Below are 9840 nucleotides of genomic sequence, written 5' to 3'. Positions count from 1 at the left end.
TTTTTTTTTTTTTTTTTTTTTTTTTTTTTTTTTTTTTTTTTTTTTTTTTTGCTGTCTATGGAAGTTGTGAAAATCCCTTTCTTGAGCTTGGAATGGGATGCACCTTGGAAACGTGGATGCTGACTTTCAGTGGTCTTATGAAGGGGCAGGTGGAATATGCTTAGTTACCTTTATTCAGAACATAAATCTAACAATCTTCTATATTTTATTTCGATTTCTAAAAGAGATTAGTGCTCTAGATCTTGAATGCTTCCATTTTGGTGTGCAGACTAGACTCAGTCTGCCTGTTGAAAGGTGAGGACCATTCATCGAGTCCCTTTTCAGTATCTGAAGTTGAGCATTCGGGAGCTGAGGTGCCTAGAATAACAGGCTGCTTTTGAAAATGCAGAGACGTCTGAAAATGCAGAAATGCTTGTTTCTTTACCTTACTGCTTTTAAATAAAATTTAAAAAAAAAAAGAACAAAAAAAAAGGAAAGAAAAAAATAACCCAAACATTTTCTAGGCAGACACTGGTTTTCTAACTTGCAGTGGAACATCTTTGAAGAGGCTGATGTGTCTGACGACTTAATTGTTGGCTTCAGGATTTTCAGTTTTCTTTGGTTCTGATGCTCTGGGGAATGGCATAATAAATAATTGGGTCTAGCAGTATGGCACATAGCTGGAAAAAAATTGAGTTTTGCCTATTTCTGAGGACATTTTGTGTTGGGCCTGGAAAGTGTGTTCCTGTACCTCTTTCAGGTATGGAGGTCTGTCTGACCTGTTAGGCTCTGGAGGGAGCACGGGCTTGGGAAATATATCAAACTATGAAGATATTTGTAACTTTGGGCTCTTCAAGCATAGTTCAGCTAAGGTGCTCTGCCATGGGCCGGGCTGTAATGCCCTCCCTCTGGTTAATGCTCCACTTGGCCAGATTATGAGAGGGAGAGCTCGGGCTGGTGTGGAGGTTATTTCTTCAGTGTCTTTTGTTTTACTTGCATTTTACCCTTGCCTACATCACTGATCGGCCTCGATAAGGAAAGAAGTCAGCTGCGAAGAGTACTAGGGGAATAATTTGATGGTCTCTGGGGCATAGCTTCAGGATCCAGTCCAGCAAAGTGCTGGAGTCCTCCTGCAGCTGCTCACTCTCCATAAAAAATACAGTGTTTAAGAAAGCACAACAGGTTTTCTGTAAGGTCACTGTCATTTTTTACATTCTTTCATTGTCTTTTTTTCCCTTTTTTTTTTTTTCCCCAAATAAAAAATACCCTGATGACAACTACAGAGTTTGTTGAAATCCAGGTTTTGGGTTTTGTTTCTGGGGTTTTATTTTACTGCTTATCTTCCTGTTTCTTGTATCTGTTTGAATGCAGGTTTAAATTAAAAGTTTGCTGGGATGTTTGGACACATTAAACTGATATATGTGCTAGATAAAGGTGTAGCTAAAAGCGTGGGAGGACTTCATTTTTCCCAGGGTAACTTTTTTTATTTCCCTTTAAAATGAGAAGTAATTGCATTTATCTTTGTAGCATAAAGCTTATCTCCATGATAATTTAATTTTTGTCTAGTATATCCTAATAAATTATAGACCCTTATTATTTTTCCAACACAGATGCCCATTATGACATTTCTAGGTCAGATGACTTCAGATCGCAGACTGTTCCTTAAAAATTATTATGCTCTTCTATTTTACCCATTAAGTATTCAGAGCATCCTTTTAACTTCTCAGAGGAGAGGCGCCAAATTATTTAAGAATTTAATGTTTTATCATGCACTTATGTTAATTTTTCATTGACTTCAGCAAAGCTTCCCCACACTTCACAGTTAAACCAGTATTTTGAAAGTTAACATTTGGCAGGGAGTTTATGGACAAATGATAAAACCTTGTAGCCTGTAAAGATAAATCTTGAGTAGCTGCCAGTAGGTAAATGACTAACTTCAATTCAAGCAATTTAACAGCAATCAGTTTGAGGTCAAGTAACTCTGGACAGTGTAGTTTAATGTATCGTCTTTTTTCCCTTCTCTGCAAGTAAACCACCGCTGACTTCTGCTCTCGTCATTTAACTTTTTTAGTACATTTCCTGTAGATTGTTCCCCTCAGAAGTCAAGTAAGGTACTGCCAGGATTTGAAGGGGACTGGGAACATCAACAAATGGAAATGACACTAATGTGAACCAATGGATTATTTGCATTCCAGTGCTTAAGTTATCACTTAATAGTTATAGGCTCTGGTGGCAAGACTGGACTGTGTTATGTTAGACTCAGGAACAAATGCTAATATCTTCAATGTTTTCAAATTCCCAACCATATTTGGTCAATTGTGCTAGTGTTGACCCTTGAAGGCTGCCAAGAGTCTTGTTGGCAAAAATGCCACTTTGGTGAAGAAATAACTTCTACCACAGCTTTATTTGAAAGCTGTCCTCGTTTAAAGGGGTATCATCTCACTGCTTCATGACTCAGGTTTTGTCTTGTCTTTTTTTTTTTTTTTAATTAAATGTGTTCATCTCCTTAATAATGGGTTTAGCGTAAATTACCCTCATGTATTACATGCTTTTCTCTACTTTGAATGTTTTAATCTTTATATAATCCTTTCAGCAGGGAAGAATCTAGTTAATCTGCTCCACAAACTGTTGTAAATTGTTGTACAAATCCTTCTGACCTGCATGCGTGTGCTCACGTTCTTTAAAAATAGAGCAAAACTAAAAGTTTCTTTGCATTGCTGAGTACAGCAGATCTGACCCAGACTGGTGAAGGGACAAATTCTTGTACATTTAAATATAGGATTTTCTGTAGCAGCCCAGCCCAGCCGTCATTCAGTCCAGTGTTTTTTTTTTTTTTTTTTTTTTTTTTTTTCAGGTTTTGTCTTGTCTTTTTTTTTTTTTTAATTAAATGTGTTCATCTCCTTAATAATGGGTTTAGCGTAAATTACCCTCATGTATTACATGCTTTTCTCTACTTTGAATGTTTTAATCTTTATATAATCCTTTCAGCAGGGAAGAATCTAGTTAATCTGCTCCACAAACTGTTGTAAATTGTTGTACAAATCCTTCTGACCTGCATGCGTGTGCTCACGTTCTTTAAAAATAGAGCAAAACTAAAAGTTTCTTTGCATTGCTGAGTACAGCAGATCTGACCCAGACTGGTGAAGGGACAAATTCTTGTACATTTAAATATAGGATTTTCTGTAGCAGCCCAGCCCAGCCGTCATTCAGTCCAGTGTCTCTGACGGCTGCCAGCTCGCTGTGCCTACCGAGAAAGGACGAGAAACTTGGAGTGGGCAGCTGTGGAATAAATGCGTCATGGGGGAAATTTCTTCCTCTTTCCCTCTTTTAGAGTTTCATTTATGTCCTGAAGCACAAGGAGCCAAACCCAAGCTTTTGTGGAGGTTTCTTTTTTTTTTTTAATTGTGTGTTTTTTAAATACAGCTAATGCTGATCAGGCGTTATAAGGGAAATTGGCTGTTCTGTGTTGACACATTTACCACAGATAAAAAATTCAGTATAGAAAGTCTAGGTTCGAATAGTGTTGATCTGATAGAGCTAAATAACCTCTCTCTAAATAACATCTCTCTTTCTTTAGAAAGTATAAGGAATTGGGTTTTATATGTGCAAGCAGAATTGGAAATCCAATATTTAAGAAGATTTGAGAATGTAGACCCTTATCACTGCACTTCAGGTGGAATTGAATCCCCACACAAATGGTGTCTCTGACTCCTTGATGCTACTGCAAAGATCTTGCACAAATGTCACAATTCTCATCACCTAAGGGATAACATGTGCCCTTGTTGGAGCCATTTGTTGGATTGCTGTGCAGGGTGTACCTTAATATTCACAATGACACCAAAAAGGCTACCATTAACCTTCAAAGGGCCAATGGAATATCAGCATAAATGTGTTAAAAGAGAAAAGGGATATTGTCTTATATAGCAAAATGAATCTCTGGCAAATAGAAATCTTTCAGATTTCCATTTTCAAGTAGTACAGATCAGTAACTGAAATTGTTTTCTTCTAGGTTTTTTTGGGGGGGCTGGGTGTTTGCTACATTTATGTTTTCCACCTATCAACAGACCTCCTTACTTTAAAAAATAAGTAAAAGTATGAAAATCTCTTTAAAAGAAAATTTAATAATTCTGAAATTAGCCCGGTAGTTGTGTAGTTGAGAGAGTAGGTGTGTCTGTACAGAGTGTGCTCTCAAACCGTACAGTCCCTTTCTAAGTAATTTTTTGTAAAGCAGTTCTTCCATGTAACTAGGTTGCAAAGAATCCTGCAGTGCTGGATTTTCTGTGACATGAGCTTTTTACAATTACTATAAATTGACACTGATTTGACTTTTTGCTCTCTTACACTTTTTTCCATGTATCGAGCTGGAATACGCTTTGCGTAATTTTGTGTGCACTTACACACGCGCACGTACACATAAACACTGCAGATTCTTTTATTAAAAAAGCAAGCAGGAAAGCAAACAAGCAAAACAAAATTTGCTGATGCTGTTCTATCTTCGTTCCCACTAGAGTGCTCGCTGCGCCACACTTGCTGCTGACTCCTTTTTCAGATCTTGAATGATGCCTCTTGCCTCGTCCCTGCTGTGCCTGAGATGAAAGCAGATGCTCTTGATCATAAGGTGTAATCTGAATCCTCAGATTTCAGTTTGACCTGGCAGGATTTCTTATGAAGATAGTCTCTCTTCTATCCAGAGCTGTTGAAGAAGAAGAAGAAAAAAAAAAACCTAACAATGCAGAAGTGTTGCATATGGGGTTCTGTTAGGTTTTTAAGTTTGTCAGTGATTCTGTGTGTTTTGACTTCAGACAGTCATTGTTCTAGCTAGGATGCTTCACCTCAGTAATACCCTAAACCCTAGCTGCATGCTGAAGCAGTGAGCGCTGAGCCACGCTCAGAACCCATGGAAGTTTCTTCAGTGACTTTTTGCAATGTTCTCTGCAAGCTTGTCTGCAACACCCATTTGAACACCAGGTTACTGCGTGCAGCATTTCATTTCAGCAGTGACTTCTTGTAAGCAGGATGTCCTTCTGACGACTGACAGCTGCATTCAGCAAGACTTCTCCTCACAAATGAGATGCAGACTCTGCACTATCTGGGCCAATAAAGGCGGGAAATAAACTCCTGTGCAGCCACTCCACATTTTACTACTGTAGTTTAGTAGCCTGACTGGTTTCTGCACAGCACTGAGATAGCAAAGCTAATGTTTTCTGTGGCTGACCTGAAATATTTGGAAGAAGGTAGTAGAGCAGCCATATCTGATGGCAGAGAGAAGGGAACGTGGCTCTATGATGCATCTAGCTAGAAGCTAACTGACCCATTCAAACGTGGGCCAGCTGGCTAACTGGAGACCTTGTTTGGTCTAAATGCTGTCTGTGTTGAGCAGGGTGACTAATATCTTGCCCTTTCAATTTGCTGAACTGCTGGCTATCACAGCAATGCAGGAGAATCGCTTCTCACGCAGTGCTAAGGATTTTCAGGTTCTCAGGATTCATTCATAGTGGTATGAATTTGACCAGATGCTGTCCTTATATCGTTTAACAATGCTTTCCACATACCTTTTGTGTCTCCTTACCCTGATCTTCAAGGTATGCGTGCTCTATATGCACATAACATCTTGCTATGACAAACATCTAGTGAACGTACCAGTCCGGTAATTTGAGACAGGCAGGCTAAGAAACATAGCAGTGTGGAAGGGAGATCAGTAGGCATTAGATAAAGACATTGCACTTCAGGAACGTGTGGAGTGAAAAATATCCAGAGTTACTGAAAGATGAAGATGCAATTTGATCAGAATAATGGAGCTGGGAAGGAACAAACAGATACGGATGTGTGAGATGCTGTTAACAGTCAGGACTGGCCATTTTTTAAAACATGCTTGAGGGGAAATGGGATAAATGAGATGGTGGAGTGGAGGAAGAAAGAAAATTACTTTTAAAAAGCCCCCTCCTTGTCAGAGGAAAAGAAATAGTATGATATAAGTAGTGAAAATCTAATTGCATTCAAATGAAGATGACTAGTTTTGATACGATGGAGAAAGTCTATAGACGTGTCTGATTTGTGAAGAGCTTGTTCTTTGCTCCACTCCAAAGGCAGAAGATGTAGGCACTTCGGCCATGAGGAATAGCTCACTGACTACAGCAAGTGATTCTCCTTAGAGAACTATTGGCAAGACAGGACACCTTAATCGCAGGGAGAAGACCTTAATCCGTTATTGTTCATGTATTAATTGGGAAATGTGACCTTATAGTGTCCTGTCCAAAGCTTATTTCAGAAGATTAATACTCCAAAAAACTTAAGGCACAATTTTGTATATTTCCAATTGTTTTCTGTTGCCAACTGTAAATCCCACAGCCAGGGCTATCATCACTGAAAACCTGCCCCCTGCACGCTGGCTAAAAAGCTTCAGCCACAGTCTTATTTTGTGACAGGTTTTAATCCGTGCACTAAATCTTAGTTCAGAGGATAAAGCTGGGTTACTGACTCCTACAGTTGCTAATAAATTGCCATGGACACAATCACATACCTGCAAAATAGAAGTGGCAAAATATAAAGTGCAAATTAAGAATGGAGTGGTTATCTGCATAAAACATCATCCCTTCCACCTGGGCATGGCAATCTACCCTCCCCCCAGATCCTGGGGTTTTCAGCTCACTTTTCTATGCATGCTTGCTATCTTCTGCTTTTAAAGTATGAGCATCTCAAAAACAAAGTTCAGAGGTTAGTTTTGCTCGCCTCAGAAATGCACTTCACGTACACTTGCCAAAGTTGCGGCTCTTTGTCAGAAAACAGGAGGGCCTGAAGGATTTCTGCCCTAGTGCTTAGTGTTCAAATAATATTTTGACTGTTACTGAATAGGCACCATTGTACTATTAGTCCTTTTCTCCACAGATTAGAAAAGGATTGCAAAAGAAGGCTATTTGTTTTCCTTGATTACTAGCAGATCAGATGTTGGGAAAAAGCAATCATGATGATTCAAGAGAAGGTATTTAAAAATATGACTAAATTTTGTGAGTCTCACTGGAAATTGTTAACCTGATGAAAAGTACCTATGAGGAGTATGAGGTTACCCACAATATTATGATTTGTTACGTTCACCGTGGATTCTTCCCCTGTGTTTAAATAAATAAATAAATAGAAAGTGAAGTGGATCTTCAAAACGAGGAGATTAAAAAAAAATCACAATTTATTTAACCTAAAAAGAGTAAGTGTTGATTTATTTGCCTTTTTGGTTTTCTGAACTTTCAGGGAATACTCAAGTTTTGCTTTTAAATTTTCACTTGGAACTAGAGAGGCTTTAATATTTTTTTGTTTTGTTTTTATTTCTTTTAAAAAGAAAGCTGAGAGGCCTGTGCAATCTCATGACTCTGGGAAGAAGAGCTCTAAGGAAAGCACCAAAGATCCTGAGACTGGCAACAAAAATCACAACTCTGTTCATGTGCTGCAGCACATGAAATCTGTATTCTGCCACTTGTGGCTTTTGGTCAAACAATTGAACAGATAACCCATCAGTTTTAGAAGTGCCACTTCAAGAAACACTCTCTTACCTCTTCTCTTTTCTACTTAGCCATTCTTCTGCCTAATGCAAACTGGAGCCTTCCCCCTCTACCCAAACCTGGCTTGTCTAGAAATACTTTTCCCTCAGAGTATAACGGTTTTTATAAGTTAGAACAGCAGAATAAGTAATACCTGGATATCCAAAATTTGACTGATGAGTTATTACGTTAATGCAGTAAAATTATCTTCAGCACAGTGTGCAGATAGTTCTACTTTGTAACTTCTGAAAAGCTCAGCAGCATGGCATAAATGCATGGAAAAAAAAGCAAACCTTGACAAAGATGAAGTGATACCAGAAGGGAAAAAAAAAAAAAAAGGACAAGGTGCCAGAAGATTGATGAAATGTCAGGTAGTTAAGGACCGCAGTGAACATTGGGAAAAAAACCCAAAAAACAGGCCCCATATTATTTGAAGATTGTTATATTATTATATGAAGATTTGACTGTGTTACTTTTTCTTTCCCAAGTAACTGTGAAATACTTATAAAGTACTTTTGGAAAAGGCATTCTTGTGCTACAGCTATTCATAAAGGTATTCCTGTCATTCAAACTCTACACTTTAAAACAATTTCTAACTTTTGCTTCCCACATTTTAAAGCAATCTCAATATGCAAATTCAGGCTTGGAAATAGAAACCTTTTCTGACAGACAAAACATTTCATTACATTTTTAGACTTGCATTGTCCCCGATAAAAACTTTATCGATTTCTGTACTGAAGAGGATTTCAACACTTTTGCATGGTGTACTAAATTAAGCCTTTGCATTGAAAGTCTGATGTTGTGTCAAAAGCACAAGTTAAATCTCGTGGATGATGTCACTGTGCAATTAAAGGCAGAGGTTAACACTCCTCTGTGCAGGTACTTTCCCCTCAAGCTATCTGGAATAACAGAGTTGCTATAATACAGCTGTGGCTGCTGAGGAATGCTAAAGCACAGTCAATGACTCTTGCATTTTAAAAAGGAATGTGTGTGGCAGAGAGAGGCTTAATTGCTCCTGCTACATGTCTTATAGTGCGGGGGAGCATTTGCTTGGATGGCTTGGAGTGACTGCTTTTGAATGTGGGTCTGACATCTGCTTTTTTTACCCTCTCCTCCCCTCCTGAAATAGTACAGTCACGTCCAACTGTGGCAGCACGTTGTGTTTTCTCAGTGTCACCCGTTCATTCCCATTGATTAATTTTTGTCTTTCACCAGGCATAGCTATGTCGTGCTCTCACAGCTGCAGGTACAACCTTTAGGGTAACGGTGGCTTCAAGATGTATCTTTCTCCTCTTCTCTTTGACCTTTGTTTTATCGCCTGGAGTTTCTGCAAAGTAATCATTTAATTGCCCCCTCCCTGAGTTCCCTCTTTCACCTCTCCTTACCTCCCCACTCTCCAACACAGAGTATCTGCTAATCATCACCAGCTTTTTTAACCTGATACTGCCAGATTATTTTTAATTCCTACACTCATCGTACGCTGTCAGTGCATTCATATGAATGGGAACACCCAGACTAGATTTATCCCATGCGATCTTTGCTTTGGCATTGGTCCATAATTCACCGAGGTGCCTAGGTTTGATACAGCCGGGGAGTTGTTAGTAACTGTAGTGCCACTAGAAATACAAAAGGGGACTCAGGAGAAAGGGATACACTTACTTTTTCAATGGAGTGCAAAGAAGAAAATGCAAGATAGTCACCAATTGCTGTAATTCATTACAGAAAGCAAGGGACTAAGCTTTAGAAGCTGGTCTGAGCTCCAAAGCTCGGATCTTTCCCAGATCCTGAGTGAATTCAAAGTGATAATCTTTGGTTTCACAGAATGGTTGAGGTTGGAAGGTCTGGAGGTCATCTTGTCCAAATGTCCTAAAAATGTCCTTGTTTGGGTTACTATAAAGAATAATTCTTACAAAGAGTAGACCCAGCTAACTGGAAAAGGACCCCAACCTCCCTGAGGTTCAGTCCCTTCCAGTTGTGAGCTGGAAATAGCAGCTGTATATGCAGCCAGCAGATTTTACCTGCAGTATCTCTCCTAGTTAAGAGTCATACATCTCTCTGAGTTTCTTGTAGTCCCGAGGAGTTACCCACAGAGCGGCCTTGAACAACACTTGCTCTGTTGCAAAGGAACACAGTGCCTCCCTCTCCACATTTCCAGTGAAGAGCAACTTGCAAGAGAGAAATGCAAACTGCAAACATGTAAACAGCTGTTGGGGGAAGGGGAGGAAGCTTCATGTAACAGAATCGGCTGCCAAATTCATCGCTGCCATGTGTGCTGTGTAATGCTTGTCATCTCAAGTGAGTCATTAAGCTATTCCCCCCCCCCCCCCTTTTT

At 39.2% G+C, this 9840-nt stretch overlaps 1 protein-coding gene across 1 annotated transcript in view; it reads left to right on the top strand.

Annotated features, from left to right (window-relative positions):
* The window catches only part of GMDS (GDP-mannose 4,6-dehydratase), a 369080-nt gene that overhangs the window by 165060 nt on the left and 194180 nt on the right, over positions 1-9840 (top strand). The window lies entirely within an intron of this gene.

This window comes from Aptenodytes forsteri, unplaced genomic scaffold (assembly GCF_000699145.1).
Source record: "Aptenodytes forsteri isolate BGI_AS27 unplaced genomic scaffold, ASM69914v1 Scaffold81, whole genome shotgun sequence".
Taxonomy (NCBI): domain Eukaryota; kingdom Metazoa; phylum Chordata; class Aves; order Sphenisciformes; family Spheniscidae; genus Aptenodytes; species Aptenodytes forsteri.
This window is presented reverse-complemented; position numbering and strand designations above follow the sequence as displayed.